The sequence below is a fragment of the Cynocephalus volans genome, chromosome 6, assembly GCF_027409185.1.
Source record: "Cynocephalus volans isolate mCynVol1 chromosome 6, mCynVol1.pri, whole genome shotgun sequence".
Taxonomy (NCBI): Eukaryota; Metazoa; Chordata; class Mammalia; order Dermoptera; family Cynocephalidae; genus Cynocephalus; species Cynocephalus volans.
Window position 1 is genome coordinate 99425748 of NC_084465.1, and position 18321 is coordinate 99444068.

Genomic DNA, 18321 nt, shown 5'->3' on the forward strand with positions numbered 1-18321 from the left:
GCAAAGCCCCCTTCCCAGATGGCCTGTGTCTGAGGACCCCTGGCTGCCGGACTTGTGAATGCCCGCGGCCCCGACCCTGACTCCGCGCTCAGCAGACCCGACCACCCCCCGCCGTCGGCACAGATGGTTCGTCCCGGGATTGCCCGCCTCAGGCGAGGGTAAACTGAATTCGTGCAAACCCGGATGCTGCGGGTGAAGACTTGGCCAAGGGGGAAAAAAAAGAAGGAAAGGAAAAGAAAGAAAGAAAGAGAAAAATTGACTCTTTATCTTGCATGAACATTAGAGTGTATGCTGTTAACACCAAGGTCCAGGGTTCAACCTCTGCACCGGCCAGCCGCCAAAAAAGAAGAAAAAATGACTCAAAACAATCTAATTAAAAAATGGTCAAAATATTTGAACAGAAACTTCACAAAAGAAGGTAAAAGAATGACCACTAAGCACTTCGATGTTCAGGTTTTTTCATATCAGAGAATGCAAATTAAAACCACAATGAGGGCAGGCCCCTTAGCTCACTCGGGAGAGTGCAGCGCTGGTAGCGCCGAGGCCGCGGGTTTGGATCCTATATAGGGATGGCCAGTGCGCTCACTGGCTGAGCAAGAAAACCACAATGAGATATCTTTCACGAATATCTGCATTTTCAGATATTGGGTGTAGCCTAAAGACACTTAAAATAAATGATCATGACTCTGAACCCCCAGAGGCCTTGTCTGGTGGAGTTCTTGTAAACCTGACTCCTGATTTGCACGAATTAGAATTAAGTTCTCTTCTCAAAGCTTACTGCTGACGGGATTCATTTTTTTTCATTCATTCATCCCAAAATGTATACTGACCCCCTTGAGAATGGCAGCTTCTCCAGAGCAAATACTTTTCCTGTTCACTCCTGATTCCTAGCACCGGAAATAGTACCTGTAACAAAGAAGGCGCCAAATATTTGCTGATTGACTATCAAAAGGACTACCGTGGCAGTGCAGTTACAGACACTGTTTTCCCGACCTTATAATCTAGTTGTCAAGATAGTCCACAAGGGCCAGCCCCGTGGCTCACTCGGGAGATTGCAGCGCTGGTAGCGCGGAGGTTCGGATCCTATATAGGGATGGCCGGTTTGCTCACTGGCTGAGCGTGGTGCTGACAACACCAAGCCAAGGGTTGAGATCCCCTTACCGGTCATCTTTATAAAAAAATAATAAATAAATAAATAAAATATTGATCTTTACTATAAAATGCATCTCTTAATAAATACACATTTATGTTTACATATATAATAATAGTAATAATAATTATTATTATTTTGGCAGCTGGCCGCTTTGGGGATCCAAACCCTTGACCTTGGTGTTCTCAGCGTCATGTTCTAACTGAATGAGCTAACTATCCATCCCACTTGTGTTTATATTTACAAATATAGATATCTTCTATGTATTTACCTTGCATAAATCTCTTTTAATCTCCTCCATACTCTATGTTAGAATTTGTGCTACAGCTAGTCAGTTAGCTCAGTTGGTTAGAGCAGTGGTGTTGGTAACACTAAAGTAGGAAGTGATTCATTTTCAGAAATAACTTATCTAAGGGTGTTTTATTGAGATGGTAATTAGTTACTAGCCCCTTTTGTTTTCTTCATTTTCCCGGAGGGTTCCTCTGCTTGAGATGGTAATTGTTGCTAGCTCCTTTTGTTTTCTTCATTCCCTGGTATTTCTCCCTTCACAGGGCTTTAGCAGGCCTTTTTCAGAGGCTTGTCCTAAATCCTCAGACAAAGGGATTCCTTGCAAGGCGGTAATGAATTTTAGGCATCATTGGAGGAGATTGTGCACACCATAGTACTCAGTCAATGAGGAAGTGGGGGGAGGAACTTGCGTACTAGGGAATAAATTCCTTGCTACAGCCCTTTTCCATGTGCCTGTCCCACTTACAGACACCCGGACTTGAGAGGCCATTATTAAAGTCTCGCTTCGCTGTACCTCGTGTCTCCGTGTCCATCCTTTGGCATTAGACAGGTGAGGGCATTTCTCATAACAAAGGTCAAGGGTTCAGATTCCTGTACCAGCCAGCCGCCAAAAAACAGAATTTGTGTTAGAATTGTGCAGTTTGCCTGGAATATTTTCCTCCCACCATCTTTTTTTTTTTTTTTTTTTTAAAGATGACCGGTAAGGGGATCTTAACCCTTGACTTGGTGTTGTCAGCACCACACTCTCCCAACTGAGCTAACCGGCCATTCCTATATAGGGACCCGAACCCGTGGTCTTGGTTTTATCAAACCACACTCTCCCAAGTGAGCCACGGGGCAGGCCGGCCCTTCCCATCATCTTTGATAGGGCTAACTCCTACTCATTCCCAAGACTCCATGTAACTACCATTTCCTCCCGGAAGCCCTTCCCTACCCTTAGGCTGGCCTAGAACTACTCCTGTTCCACTTCCAGCTCTCTATCCCAGTGCAAAATTGTCTCTACCATATTAGACCAAGGGCTTTCTGAGAGGTGGCCCCATTGTCTTGCTTGTCTCTGTCTCTCCCTTCCAGCACAATATCCAGCACACAGTAGGAACTCATTGAGTGACAACTATGTGGAACCCAAGTGAGACAGAATAGGGCTAGGCCTGTGAACCAAACTGACTCCATTCTCCCTGAAGAGGACACTTTGTTACTTTTCCACTCCTCAGTCATGAGACCCCTCATGGTGTTTGATTACCTGATGGCCAGCCCTGATGAAACAAACTGAGATAAGAAGGGAATAGATATTCACCGAGTTGCAAAACCCTTCCCTAAGGCTTGATTCCTGTAATTGGAAAAATTAAGTTACAGATTAGCCTTAAGACCCCTTTAGGAGTTCCCACATGTGCACAAAGCTTCAAGATGACCAGAACAATGACCCTCCTGGGGTGACAATAAATACCACTACCATCTTGGACCTACTGAGCAGGTGCAAGGACCAAAGCCCTAAATGTGCATGTGCTCATGATGCAACCAGGAAGAACAGAATGGACCCTGACCTGCACCCCCCTTTTTTTTTTTTTTTTAAAGAAAAGGGGATCTTAACCCTTGACTTGGTGTTGTCAGCACCACGCTTACCCAGTGAGCTAACCGGCCATCCCTATATGGGATCCGAACCCGTGGCCTTAGTGTTATCAGCACCACACTCTCCTGAGTGAGCCACGGGCCGGCCCAATCTCCTCTTTAATAAAGTGTTGCTTGCTTTACTGCTGGGTGCATTGTTCATTTCTATGACTTGGACCCAAGAGCCTAATTCAGTAATGCTAGTATATACAACTGTGATAAAAGATGAGGTTTTTCTTCAGTTGCATGGGGTTAAATGACAAAATCAAATGTCCCCAAGTCTCCACTTTAAGGTAATACAGTAAATCCAGACAAGAAGGTACCCAGCAGGACCAGCTAAATAATTTGCACACCCAGTGCAAAATGAAAATGCGGAGCCCCTTGTTCAGAAATTAAGAATTTTGGGCTGGCCAGTTAGCTCATTCGGTTAGACCATGTTGTTATAACACCAAGGTCAAGGGTTCAGATCCATGTACTGGCCAGCTACACACACACACACACACACACACACACACACACACACACACACACTCTCTCTCTCTCTCTCTCTCTCTCTCTCTGCTCTGATATCTACTAGAGCTACGACAGTTTAAAAAAAAAAGAAAAGAAAAGAAGGGCCGGCCCATGGCTCACTCGGGAGAGTACGGTCCTGATAACACCAAGGCCACGGGTTCGGATCCCTATATAGGGATGTCCGGTTAGCTCACAGGCTGAGTGTGGTGCTGACAACACCAAGCCAAGGGTTGAGATCCCCTTACCCGTCATCTTTTAAAAAAATTTAAAAATGGGCCGAGCCCGTGGCGCACTTGGGAGAGTGCGGCGGTGGGAGCGCAGCGACGCTCCCGCCGCGGGTTCGGATCCTATATGGGAATGGCCGGTGCACTCACTGGCTGAGTGCCGGTCACGAAAAAGACAAAAAAAAAAAAAAATAATAATAATAAAATAAAAAAATTTAAAAAATTAAGAATTTCAAGAAAGTGACAGCAGAGTATTAAGCAAGCATGGGGCCCTTGTGAGCTTGGGGCCTTTCTAAGAATGGCACCCTGTGCATGGGTCTCATACCCTTGAAGCCAGCTCTGGTGCCCAGGTTTAATTCAGAGAAGCCTCCCAGGCTCAGAGCAACTTCAGCACCTTTTGGCCTAGCTGAATCTGCAGCTTGCTACAGCACTGAGTGGCAGGGAATGATATCTCTCCCCCAGGCCAGTAGTGCTGGGGCTTGGGGACTGTCTGACAGTGAGCTGACTGCTTGGCAGCCTGGGGCAAAGGTCTTTTCTCTGAAACCCCATCCTGCCCACAACTCTGTGCACTCCCTGGGACTTGAGGGCAGAGATTTGGCTACTGACTAGTGCACTCAGCAGTGACTCAGCAGTTTCTGTGGGACTTTATAGCTGATGACAGACTTGTGGGAAAGCATTTGACAGTTGACCCAGCCCAGTGACAAAACTAATGATGATAAACTTTACTAGGCTGTCCTATGTGTCAAGCACAGGCTAAGCCCCTGTCGAAGAATAAAATTACAACAAATCTTTTTGAAGATCTCAATTGGGCTTATTGCAATTCTAGAATTGGGAAATGTGTCATTCCATAAAATAGAATAAGGATTCCAATGAGCCGTGCAGAGGAGGTTGATTTTATAGACAGAAAAAGGTTGAAGAATTCTAGTTTGCTTAGAGAACTGCTTCTCTCACCTGGTCCATCCCTGGTGACTTCTACCTTGAAGGAGCCAAGGGAGAGACCGGATGTCTACAGGGCTGCTGCATACAGCTGTGCAGGGTACAGACTGCACAAGGGCACTGTTTGGAAAATATAAGGAAGATGGTCAGGGCTCCTTATATGTTCGGAGTCTTGCCAGCATATGAGGGGGGTATGCACATGCACATGGGTGTTCCTTGCTATTGTCTAATGTGATTGTGCATGTGCATCTGGGTTTTTTGTTTTTGTTTTTGTTTTTGTTTTTTTGAATTGTGGACTTGAGTAAAAAGGCCTAATGGCGCAGATGCGCGAAGCTTGGAGAGGACTCTCTGGGAAGCCATATTAGGTCGACTGCTACTAGCTCTGAATAAAGCCTATTAATACTTCACCCATGGCTCCCAGGACCTTTTCCTATCACCTAGCTCGTAGACCTGTGTGTAAAGGGTTTGTGACCCAGTCTGTGCAACGGGCTCAAGGAGTCTGTGAGACCAAGCCCTAGCTCTACTTGCACTCAGCTGAGGGGGAAGGAGTCAGCTGAAATCCATCCTAAGGCTCTGCTCCCAAGGTGTTTGCTCTGGCATAGTTGTTGTGTTCCCCTGAAGAAGAGATTCCTTATTCAGATTTGCCCAAAGCCAGGTTTGGGCATGTTGGAGTGAGCAGGACTGAAGCCATGTTTGTACCTAAAGCCAAATGGGCTCTAGATTTTAAAAGATGGCAGTTTTTTTCTTGGTATACATTTCTCTGAGTTCCCTCTTTTCTCATGGTTATTTGATATTTTGAAACTTGTTTATGGGGCAAGATGACATTATTTACATAAATGTAAAGTTGTTTTCCAGTCAGCCTGGAGCTGTGGAATTGCAATGAGACATGTACTATCCTGATCCCGAGAAACCAAGAAAAGTGTCAATAAAGCTGTGCTAATTCCACCCCGAAACAGGACCCTAAGATAACATCAGGACGAGAACAGAAGCCAGACAGAGCCTTGACCAGAATTTACACCTGGCTCCCTGCACAGAGCCGGCACAGCTCACATCCCCCTCCCTCCTGCTTTTCATTTCCCACATTCCGTTTCCTTAACCCCCTCTTAAAAAAAACCCTAAGTAAATCTGAGTCTTGGAGATGGCTTTGGGTTGGCCAATCTCCTTCAGGTTTACTGTAGAGATGGGTTAGCCTGACATCTCTTCTCAGGTCACAGGTGTTCCTGAATAAAAGCTGACTTCCATTTTGTTTTTGTTTGGGGGTAGGCAGCCAGACCCAGGTTTGGTGACATGATTTAGGCAAGCCTCAGCTGGGAGCTGAGTGCCCTGGGGTAATAGATTTTGGTGAGCCAAGCCAGGTTTTGTTTTGGGGCATGCAGCAGGACTTGGGCCCAGTAACAGGCTGGCTGTGACCACGAATGTCTGAGTTACTCCTTCTTGCAGTGGAAAGTGAAAACTGCTCTGGTTTCCTGGTGGAACAGGGCCTGGGTGGGAGCCATTAGCCAGGTGGAGGCCTTCCGCAGGCTTAGTTCCTCAGGTGCCAGATGATGCAGGGTTGGCTGCAGCTGCTTCTCCTGGACAACTGGAAAGGATCGGTGCCATCAGCACCCACTCTTGGCTGTCAGATGGTTACTGGATGGCATATACAGGTTCTTGATCCAGAAAGATTCTTCTTTCATGGACCAGCAAGAGGAAAGAAGAGGGAGGCTGAGAAATGGAACATGATAGGGCTTTATTATCAAGTGAAGGTATATGCCAAAGTGCATAGGCATCTTTGCCAGAGAGACAGGCGTGCACCCCAACCTTCTCCATCCTTTCTGTCCCATGTGCAAACGCGTAGGGGCTGATCTCTGCCCCTCCTGTCCTGCGTATTGCACAGGCTCTGGCTGATCCAGTCTGGATCTTTATTAGCAGCCTCCCTGGAGTGTCTCTTGTCCCTACTTTATTCCTGTCTCAAGATTTCACCCCCCTCTGGAAACCAGGGTCACTTCACTCTCCCTCAGGCTTCAGCCCCTTGTCACAGGGGAGAGCACACACCAACTCTAGCCAGTAGGAAGCCCTTTGATGACACGGGGTGGTTCCCCCTTCTCTAACAGTCCTGGCCCTGAAATCCTTACAGTTCTAAGCTCTCATCCCATTTTTGAGGTCCTGAGCCAAAAAATTTTTTTTTTTTTTTTTTTTTAAAAAGATGACCGGTAAGGGGATCTTAACCCTTGACTTGGTGTTGTCAGCACCGCGCTCAGCCAGTGAGCCAACTGGCCATCCCTATATAGGATCCGAACCCGTGGCCCTGGTGTTATCAGCACCGCACTCTCCCGAGTGAGCCACAGGCCGGCCCAGTGAGCCAAAAAATTTTACAGGAGATAAGAAAATAGAATTTTAGGGCCCGCCAGTGGCTCACTCGGGAGAGTGCGGTGCTGGTAACACCAAAGCCACGGGTTTGGATCCCACATAGGGATGGCCAGTTAGCTCACTGGGAGAGCGTGGTGCTGACAACACCAAGTCAAGGGTTAAAATCCCCTTACCAGTCATCTTTAAAAAAAAAAAAAAAAAGAAGAAAATAGAATTTTAAAAATAAATTCCCCTAACTTTCCCCAAAGCAGAAACAAAGAACAACAAAGCAGATTGGTCATTTCAAAGTCCCTTCCTTGAGAGCTGGCTGATTGCTTAGTTGAGTAGAGCACGGTGGTATAACACCAAGGTCAAGGGCCAAAAAAACAAAACAAAGTTATTTTCCTTGTAAGGTGGGGACAGAGAGAAAGAATAGAAAAATAACTGACTAGTTAACACCAGGTTATTTCAGGCTGTCTCTTTTGTGTAAGGGTTAAAGCTGAGAGAACTTCATTATCATGTTTACTAAAAATTTAAACTGGGGAAATTGGCTCTTTCACCTGACTTCTCAGAAGGTCAGACTGAAACCTAAGTGATATGAAATTGAGCTAGGGTGACTCCATTTTTATTTTTATATTTATTTATTTATTTTGGCAGCTGGACAGTATGGGGATCTGAACCCATGACTTTGATGTTATAATTCTAAACAACTGAGCATTTTGATTTTCAGTCTGATCTTTTGGGGCCTAGTGTGGGAACTCAGTCCAAAAACAATGGTCTGTCTCTAGAACAGCGACTCAGAAATTGAATTGTTGGATCAAAGGGTATGCCCCTTCTAAATTTTAACAGATCTTGCCAGCCTGTCTCCCCCTCCCCCAATAACTCCTACGAACACTGCGTGTTTTCCACATGTGTTTCCCACACCTTTGCCAACACTGGCTATTACTAGTTATTTAGTCTGTAGTCAGTCGGGTGGTTAAGGAAATGACTGCTTGAACAGAACGGTGGAGCCCCGCGCGCGAGATGAGCCTGAAGAGGTGGTGGCATGGTCTAGCCTAGCGATTGCGTAGGGACTCACAGAGTAAGGCAAGAATGGGGAGCGATGGGGGAGCTGTGGAAGGGTTTTAAGCAAAAGGCAAGGATCTCATCTAGGGTTTTAAAAGATCCTTCTGGCTGTAGTTTGAAGAATGGGCAAGGCCGACGCACGGAGACCAGGTACAAGACGGGTAGCAGAGGAGGCCGGAGTCGAGATAGACGCTTTGCCCTGGGTCTCGCACAGGACTGTTAGTAGACTGAAGTGGCAAGTGCCCAAGAGGGAGATGTCAAGGTTGACAACGCGATTTCTTACATCACTGAGTGGACAGAAAAGATTAAACGACATTGGGCAAGAAGAGCGTGTGGTCCAGAAGCGTCCTCCTAAACAGTTGCTCTTGGTGTCCTGCTGTCCAGCATTCGTGCCGAAGCACCCCAGTAGGCTGGATCTGGGGCCTCTGCGGACCGGCAGATGGAGCCACGTGCCACGCATCTTCCGCTGTGCGCAGGGGGCGTGTCCTCGCAGGACACGCCCCGCGCTGCGTGCCCACGTCGCACCGCCCTGCCCCGCCCGCTCGGCTGCGGCAGCGGCGCCTGAGGGGGTTGCTGACTGGCACGTTGATCGCGGACTGACTGCCGCACCGGGCGGACCCGCGGCAGGTGAGTGGCCCGCGTCCTCCCTGGCCTCCTTCCTGGCTCTCGGCCGGGGCCGCGCCGCCCCCTCGGCGGGCCCCGACCCAGCCCGGGCCCTCGGAAGATCGGCTCGGAGGGCCGCGGCCCGCTGAGTCCCTTGCGCCGGCCTGAGGGGAGACCCGGACGGGGGGCGGCCGCAAGCCGGGTGAGCCGGGGAGGGGGCGACAGAGGGAACCGGGGACAGGAAGTGGACCAGCGCGGGGGGGGGGGTTTGTCACGTGAGGGTGGAACCCGGCCGCCGCTTTCTAGAAGACGTTTCGCGGGCCTGGGGGCCTGAGCGGCGCCTCAGGTGTCCCCGGTGGGCCCACCCTTCCCAGTGTCACGAGTGGCGTTGGCGAGGCGACCCCCCCGAGGGGCGGCTGAAGGGATTGGCATTGCGCGCTGGGCTTGCAGTCGCTGCCCCCGGGCCCGGCAGGTCCGTCCACCTGGGTCCGAGGGGACCCGGACCTGTCCCCGGCATTGGAGATTGGAGCTGTGGGCACTGGCCGGGCTCTGCCCTACCTTCTGTAACTCACCTCAGTCTGGAGTGTTTCTTGAGTCTCCGTCGTGATTTCATGAGTGACCTCTGGTGCGCCTTGGTGCACAGTGCCTGATTGGGAGGGATCCACTGTGGGGGAAGCAGGTTAGTCTGGACAGGGAGTTTACCTGTCACCTCCTGAGCACAGTGCTCTAGGTGTATTTATTGCCCTGTAAAAGCTATCAGGGCCGTCGTGCACAGTCTTTGCACAAGGCCTGTTTGTGTCATGCCATTTAAATTGGTTCTGATGAACCGGTTGTTGTGGCCTGTGGCTGTACCTCCTTACTGTGCTATGTTGGTGCCGCCATAAACGAGACAAGGCTTAGCGTAACTGAAAAAAATAAACACTGTATAATGAATGCTCTCCCGTTGAGGACGCCCTCAGCCTTTCAGAAACGTCTTGAGTTGATAGTTTTCTCCCTAGTAAAATGGAGTCAATGGTGAAAAGTGTCTTGACCTATATTTACAGCCAAGAAGATGGCACAGATGATCTTGAACCTGGTGGTCTACCTTCAGGTACCATGCCCTTTCCTAAATGGAACTGTAGAGATCGAATATGGATTATGTCCCTTTTTTTTTTTTTTTTTGGCTGCTGGCAGGTAAAGGGATCCAAACCCTTGATCTTGGTGTTATAAGGCTGTGCTCTAATTAGTTGAGCTAACTGGCCAGCCCCGATTATGTCCTTTGAACTGGCTTTCCCACTCCCCTTAAACTGTCCTCTCAAATAAAAGGAAACAAGCTTACTGGTTTTGTGGTTTTGAATTTCTGGTATGGTGTTAACCATTGTGTTTTCATTAAAATTTTAACTCCCTAATTAAAAATTTTAGTGTTTCTTTGGGAAGGGTGTTAAGGAATATATAAGTAAACCTGTCGTTTATTAATTAGTTTTTTCAAGAAGTATCACAAGACATAATCTTTGCTTACCAAGAGTTCACAGATCAGAGGGGCATTTATAAGTTTACCTGATAAAATTGGAAAAGTTCAAATACAGTATCTAGGTCAAAGTACTGGTGAGGGTGTGGGAATTTGCCAGGTCTTGTAAACTCGCACACTCATTGAATGACTTCATCAAACTGGAGATTTGAAGAGGGAAATCCTGTGATTCCTTCGTTGTCTGACTTGATTTCCTTTCTTCCTTTGCTTGGGCCAGTAACTTGAGATGCTGCTGAGTCACCAGAGTCAAGAATATGAGCTACTTTGGAAATGCCAATGCCAATGAGATGAGTTACAGAAAGTAAAGCGTTCATTGCCTTTAGCTCACTCCTCATCAAGTATGTTGAAAACTTGCAAAACTGGACAGCTGGGGCTACCTTGATTTTTTTTGATTTCCATTTAACAGCTGATTCTCTTCACAGGACAGTTAGGCTCTGCATCAGGATTGTGCCAAAAACTGGAATATCACTTCTCCAGGAGGAAGATCTATTTGAAAATTGGAATTGTGTATTTCAGTGTAAAATTTAGAATTCAGCTTGTAACTCCTTGGAGAGAAAAGAGATGAAAAACTTTAACTATAAATTTCCTCCTGTATATTATTGGACATAGTTAGCTAAAATGTTATAAATAGACATTTAAACACTAAGGTCAAGGGTTTGGATCCAGCCGCAAAAAAACCCAAAACAAAATAAAACAAAACAAAATAAATAGACATTTAATGCAATCTTTTCTGATAGTAGCCAATGAGAATTAAGTGGTCTGTGTCACCTCTCCTTTTGTGTACAACACAGTGAAGATTATCTGCAACTTAATTTATTATATCTAGTAGGTTTCTATTTGCAAAAACATAGGATGAAAGCTCTGTGTTTTGTTGTAATCTGAATAATTTCTCAGGATATTTTTGTACTGCTGAAAAGCAGTACCATTACCAGTTAATTGTTGCTAGCAGTGTGTGTGTGTGTGTGTGTGTGTGTGTGTGTGTGTGTGTGTGTGTGTGTGTGTGTGTGTGTGTGTGTGTGTGTGTGTGAGAGAGAGAGAGAGAGAGAGAGAGATATGAATCTTTTTATTTTATTTTTTTGATGACTGGCCAGTTTAGAGGTCTTTTGTACCAGAGGAAATTATACTCAGGTGACCACTCAGTTGCTCTTTGATATTATCACTCTGTACTTTACTTTTCCATATTGACTCCATTTATTTACCATAGATGATGTTTTCAGTTGTGCTACACATTTTAAAACCAACTAATGAAGTCAGTGAGCTCCTCAAATTTTCTTTTTAAATTTCCAATAAATTTGACACACAGTATAGAAATACAGTACTGGTCTAGCAACATTACATATGTTTGCAGATTATGTAGTTACATTTATTTATATATATTGTAAGAAATTCTTTCTGAATGATCAGTGTGTTTCCATTTAAGAATAACATTAGTTATTGGGGTTCACTATAAATAATGTAAGGTCATATAGATATTTACATCTAAATTGCGGTTGAAATGGAGCCCGGAACTCTTTCTGGGTCATCATATCAACCACATCTATATTCAAACTTCCCAGGGCAATATTGTGATCTGTTAACTAGGCATTTCAAAACAGCAATTAAAGTCAAGGGTCTCTTCTCAGTGAACAGGTTTTAAAGTTGTTTTGATATAATTTTAAAAGACTTTGGGCAGGCCCGTGGCTCCACTCGGGAGAGTGTGGTGCTGACAACACCAAGGACGGGGGTTCGGATCCCGTATAGGGATGGCCGGTTAGCTCATTGGGTGAGGGTGGTGCTGACAACACCAAATCAAGGGTTAAGATCCCCTTACCGGTCATCTTTTAAAAAAAAAAAGACTTAGAGGGCCAGCCTGTGGCTCACTTGGGAGAGTGTGGTGCTGATAACACCAAGGCCACAGGTTCAGACCCCTATATAGGGATGGCCGGTTAGCTCACTTGGAGATCGTGGTGCTGACAACACCAAGTCAAGGGTTAAGATCCCCTTACCAGTCATCTTTTTTTTAAAAAAAAGAGTGAAAAGTAAATGGTTTGTTTCAAAAAGAAAAAGGAAGTCATGTTAGTGTATCTTTGACCATTAGAAATACATTTAAATCCTTTGAGTTTTAGTTTCTGTGTCTAAAAAAATGAGATTAATACTTGATGAGCTTTAAACTCTGGTGCCTTTGAATGCTGCTTATTGATCTAAAACAGGGATTTCCATGCTTTTTTGTTGCGGTAAGTTTGGGATTGGGACTGAGAATCTAACTTCTTGAGAGTTTCCCTTCATGTCCCTTTGTCCAAATCACACAGTCTAGACAGAGATGGGAGTGGGCAGGTGAGGAGGATAGAGAGGTAAGTGAATAGAATACATGAGGGAAGGGACAGCAAAAGAGGAAAGGAAGAGGTGATTGTTGCATGGTGATAATTGTTATCAGTTTGTATGCCAGGGGCCAACTAAGTGGATATTTTCTTCTTTCTGCTTAGGGGGAAAGTTAATTTTTGTCACACAAATAGATATATTTCCTTCCCAGGATTATCATAGGTCTAATTATTGTCATAATTCTCAGTAATTTTAAAAGAACTTTGGGGAAGAATGGCTGACAGAGACTGGTGTCTTGTATCCACCCTGCCTGACTTTTTCTAAATACTCTCAGCTTCCTGCCTTTCTCTTGATGATCTGTCTTAGTTTTAGAAGACTGGTTTTACTGTATCTTGTATTCAATCCTACAGTTACTTGAGAGCCTCATGGTAGTGCTGTGGGAAGGTGGTAGCTTGATTTAAAAAATCTGGCAACATAATACTATCATGATTATAGTAAATCTAGTAGGCTGGCTTGCCTCATAAGTAGCTGTAATGATCATATTTTTTATGCCAAACACTGGGACCTATGGTCTGAGCATACAGGTATACAGAAGGAATGGGTGGGACAGGATATTTGAAATTAGAGCTGTTCCAGAAACTCTGGAACATAAGGCTCTGTCTTTAGCACTTTTGTCTGTACTGCGTACGGTTAGTATTTCTAGAACGGTGCACCTTGTTATGTGTTTTTTTCCCCCTACTTATCTCTGTCTAGATTGAAAGCTACTTGAAGTCCGAAACAAGATCTTAGCGCTCTTTGTAGTCACAGAGCCCTTAAGCATGATAAATGTTTATTGATGATAATATGTAATGTCACCTGTGCAAGTGTAGTCATCCCTTTCCATAGATACTTGATCTGCTGTTCTCTCAGGAAAGACCACTGTGTGCTGTTCCGGAGGAACTGTTGTCATCTGGAACTATTTTCATGGCAGTCTGGAGGAGGGCAGGAAGGAAAAGGGATAGAATCAATGAGCAAAACTGAGTGTGGGTTGGTAGAGGGATCCAGATAGCAGTGTTCAAAGGCAGATGAAAAAAAATATATTGCAGTGGGGCCTGGGCAGTCCATTCACTTCTGCCTGGAAGATGTTAACTCCTCACTCCCTTCTTTTTGTATAAGAAGGCAAGGGGAGAGTCAAGTCTTCTCTTTGCATAGTAATAGTATCCCACTGTTTAGAAAATAACTTAAAAAATATCCCATTTCTTGGGCCAGCCCCGTGGCTCACTCAGGAGAGTGTGGCGCTGGTAGCGCCGAGGCTGCGGGTTCGGATCCTATATAGGGATGGCCAGTTCGCTCGTTGGCTGAGCGTGGTGCAGACCACACCTCGCCGAGGGTTGCGATCCCCTTACTGGTCAAAACAAAACAAAACAAAAAAACAAAAACATCCATTTCTTTACCATGTACTTGGGTATTTATCAAAATCAGCAAAATTTTCAAATGTTTGTACTCTGTTTTTTTCTTTTTCCTTTTTCTTTTTTCTTTTTAAAGATGACCGGTAAGGGGATCTTAACCCTTGACTTGGTGTTGTCAGCACCACACTCTCCCAAGTGAGCTAACCAGCCACCCCTATATACGGATCTGAACCCTTGGCCTTGCTGTTATCAGCACCACACTCTCCCAAGGGAGCCACCGGCCGGCCCTAGACTTTGCGTTTTATAAAAGGCATACTAGTAGACCCAAAAATAGAGAAGTGTAGGGCAACTAGCTGCTGTAGGTTATTGCTTTTCCACCTTTGCTTGTGGCTTTTCTAGGTATCTGAGATGGGGCAAAAAACCAAAGTGTTTTTTCTACTCTCTGTTCTTATACAGTCACGAATCAGAATGTTATGGCCAATGTCCGACAGGTAAAAGAAATTTGCCCATGAGAACCGGGTGATAGGAAAAGGAAAAGAGTTTATTTCTGGCAGCCAGGGCTACGCAGGCCAATCGAGAAGTGCAGCCCCGAGTTGAAACCTCTTGCAGCTTTTATTTTTAGGTAGGCGGGAATTTTTCACACCTGACACAATCTAGTCAATGCAAGCAAGCCAGCGATACATAAGCTAATTTTGTGGGTAGCCCTGTAGCCCCTCCCCACCCTGGATTCCCCATAGGGACTTTCCAGGCTAAAATGGCAGAGCCGCCTAAAATGGCAATGGCCACGCTACTCTGTTTATTCCCCCATTTATTATAGCAAGCAATTTGTATAGAAGCAGAATGCATATGTTAAGGTCAGTAGGGGTTGGGGCGTCCCTTAACATTCCCCCCTGTTGTTGTAGCTATAGCAAATCATTGCTATCTTAGGGATTGAATTTTAAAAAGCATGTTAAAGTCTCTTTAGTCTTAGTTGGGCGGTCGGTGATCTGGACACTCCAGCAGTCGGTGTTGGGGTTTGAGTTCAGTGCCGGTTTGACGTGAGTCCAATGTATCCAAGCGTCCTTTCCGGCAACCTTTACAGCTGTGGGCGTGCTGAGGATCACCAGGTATGGTCCAGTCCAGCGGGGCTGGAGGGACGAGGCAGTTAACTTCTTTATGTACACCAGGTCCCCAGGTTGAGGGATGGGTCCGGGTGGCTCCTGCTTTGGAAGGGAAGCGTTAGCATTTAGTTTGTTTCTGATTTGTGAACAAATCTGTTGTAGGGTTTGAAGTTCCCCCAAAATAGGGGCAGGCAGCTTTTGGGGGTCAGCCTCCATTGGCACCCTGGGTAATAGGGGAGGGGCGACCGAAAAGAATTTCATAAGGTGTATATCCCTGTTTATACGGGGAATTTCGTACCCTTAATAGTGCAAAGGGAAGGAGGTCTACCCAGTTTTCGCCAGTTTCTAAATGAAGCTTAGTCAAGGTTTCTTTTAAAGTTCTGTTCATGCGCTCAACCTGTCCTGACTTTGAGGGCGGTAGGCGCAATGTAACTTCCATTTTATTCCCAAACATTTGGCCAATTGTTGGGGTATTTGTGCCGTAAAGGCAGGTCCATTATCTGACCCGAGGGTTGTGGGTAGCCCAAACCGGGATAAAATTTCATTGATTAATTTTTTTACTACTATACAGGCTGTTTCAGACTTGGTAGGAAATGCCTCGACCCATCCAGATTATGTATCTACTAATACAAGCAGGTATTTGTATCCATACCTTCCAGGCGTAACTTCAGTGAAATCAACTTCCCAATGTTCTCCTGGAGTATTACCTGTTTGTCGAACTCCAGACCATCCATGAGTGACCTGTTTAGAGTTTACTTGAGTACATGCAAGGCATCGGTTAGTTAATGATTCAACAATTTTTGATGCATTATTAAAATTAAATGATTGTCTAATTAATTCTAATAGCTTTTTTTCCCCTAAATGGGTGGCTTGGTGAATTTCATGAGCCAAGCGTTGACCCATTTTTTCTGGTAGCCATATGGCTTTGTCCTTTGATTCATACCACCCAGTGGTTATGTTTTTTTGGTATCCCGATGTTTCAGCCTTTTTCTCGTCTTCTGGAGAGTACTCAGGTTTTAGTGGCAAATGAGGTTGTGGTAGCAAAGGTGCTATGATTGACGTCCCGGTTGGTTGGAGTGTCACTGTTTTAGCAGTCTTATCAGCGAAGTTATTTCGTTGAGTTTCTACAGTTGTTCCCTTTTGGTGTGCCTTGCAATGAATAACTGCAACCTTGGTTGGAAGCCAAATAGCTTCTAATAGTGCAAGAATTTCAGGAACATTTTTGTCTTTCCTTCTGAAGTGAGTAACCCTCTTTCTTTGTAGAGGGCCCCATGTAAATGTACAGTAGCAAAGGCATATCTACTGTCAGTGTAGATATTTACAGTCTTACCTTCGCTAAGCTGAAGGGCCTTTGTGAGAGCGATAAGTTCTGCCCGCTGGGCTGAGGTCTGGGACCCGAGAGCTTCTGCCCATAGTACTCATTCAGGAGTAGCCACCGCGGCACCTGCATACCTGACTCCGTCAACCATGTAGCTGCTGCCATCTGTGAAAAGTTAGCTCTGCCTCCTTGAGAGGAGTGTCTTGCAACCCCCGTTGGGTGTCCTGGAAGGCGGCTAAGATTTCAAGGCAATCATGTGTGACTTTGCAGCAGTCAGGGTCACTGTCAGGGAGCAAGGTGGCCAGATTTTGAGCAACCGGGTTGGAGAATGTAATATGTTCGGGTCCAAGCAGTTGGGTCTGGTAATGAGTTAACCTTGCATCTGAAATCCATTTTCCTGGTGGGGTTTTTAGTATAGTCTCTACCCCATGAGAGGTAACAATATTTAGGGGCTGGCCCAAGGTTAACTTATTAGTTTCTTTTACTAGGAGTGCAGTTGCAGCTGTAGTTCGTAAGCATGTGGGCCAGCTGGTGGCCACTGGGTCCAGCTTGCGTGACAAGTAAGCCACCAGTCATTTCCATGGCCCTAGATCTTGGGTTAGCACCCCCTTTGCGATGCCCTTGTTTTTGGCCACAAATAAGGTAAAAGGCTTTTCTAGATTGGGCAGTGCCAGGGCTGGAGCCTATGTAAGAGCGGCCTTTATGTTGTTGAATGCCAATTGGAGTCTCTCAGTCCAAGTAATTTGATCCCCTGGTCCCTTAGTAGCCTCATAGAGGGGCTGGGTCATTTCAGCAAAGTTGAGAATCCATAAGCGATAGTATCCCTCGGCTCCTAGGAATTCTTGAACTTGCCTTTTAGTCTTTGGCTCTGGTATATTTAGGATGGCTGTTATGCTGTCAGGGGACAATTTCTTTTCCCCTGCACTTAAATATATCCCAAATATGTTGCCATCAGGGAGCAAAGTTCGGCCTTTTTAGCGGATACCCGTTATCCTAGGTATTGTAAGGTCTTTAATAAATCCCCTGTGGCTTGTTTACAAATCTCCAGGGTGGGTGCAGCCAATAGCAAGTCATCGACATATTGTAACAGTGTTATATTTGATCCCCACTTTACCTTGAAATCTTGGAGGTCTCGGCTCAGTCCTTCATCAAACAGTGTAGATGAGTTTTTAAATCCTTGGGGCAGTCTAGTCCATGTTAGTTGACCAGAGTAGCTCCCATCTGGGGCTTCCCATTCGAAGGCACACAGAGCCTGGCTGATTTTGGCTAGGGGCAGACTGAAGAAGGCATCCTTTAAATCCAACACTGTATAAACCTGATGGAGGGGATTAACCAGGCTCAACAACATATAGGGATTTGGTACAGTTGCATGGATAGTTTCCACCTTCTTATTGACTTCCCGGAGGTCCTGAACAGGCCTGTCGTCATTTGTCCCTGGCATTTGGACTGGTAACAGGGGAGTATTCCAGCTAGACTTGCAAGGCACTAGTATCCCTTCTTGTTTTAATTAATTGATGTGAGATTCTATCCCTTGTCTTGCCTTTAACGGAAGAGAGTATTGTTTTACTCTGATGGGAGTGGCAGTTGCCATGAGGTGGACCACTATTGGAGGTTGGTGCCTTGCTAGCCCAGGGGGATTAGACTCAGCCCAGACCTGGGGCACAAGTTTCATGTAATAATCTAGCAATTCTTGGTGGTTGGAGGTTTTATCCTCCTGCAATTGTTCTAGCAAGAGCTTATATTCTTCAAACAAAGGCAGTGTCACCAAAAGGGTGGCAGGTTGCTCCCAGTTAGTGGAGTAAATCTCTGCCCAATAAAGTCACTAGACAGTCAGGCATTAAAATGAATGAATGAGTGACTGTGTTCTTGCCTAAGTCGGTGAGTCACCCTTCTGTCCATGAACAAAATTTTAGTTTTTCCTATGGCCTCTTGAATGGCAATAGGGGGCTTATTGCTAGGCAATTCTGGTTTTTTTCAGTACACAGTATGTAGCCCCCG

General features: G+C 45.7%; 1 protein-coding gene and 1 non-coding gene across 3 annotated transcripts in view; one reads left to right on the plus strand and one right to left on the minus strand.

Moving 5' to 3' along the window:
* Window positions 1–2132: 2132 nt before the first annotated feature.
* TRNAV-GAC (transfer RNA valine (anticodon GAC)) lies at window positions 2133–2205 on the minus strand. Its single transcript has one exon. It is a non-coding gene; the product is annotated as a tRNA-Val (tRNA).
* Window positions 2206–8627: 6422 nt separating this feature from the next.
* HMOX2 (heme oxygenase 2) overlaps window positions 8628–18321 on the plus strand; it is a 53514-nt gene continuing 43820 nt past the window's right edge. The window contains exon 1 of one of the 2 annotated variants that reach the window (XM_063099529.1): window positions 8628–8736. The gene's annotated coding sequence lies outside the window, so the exon portion shown is untranslated. The remainder of the gene's footprint in view (window positions 8737–18321) is intronic. The other variant, XM_063099530.1, reaches the window with a different exon arrangement.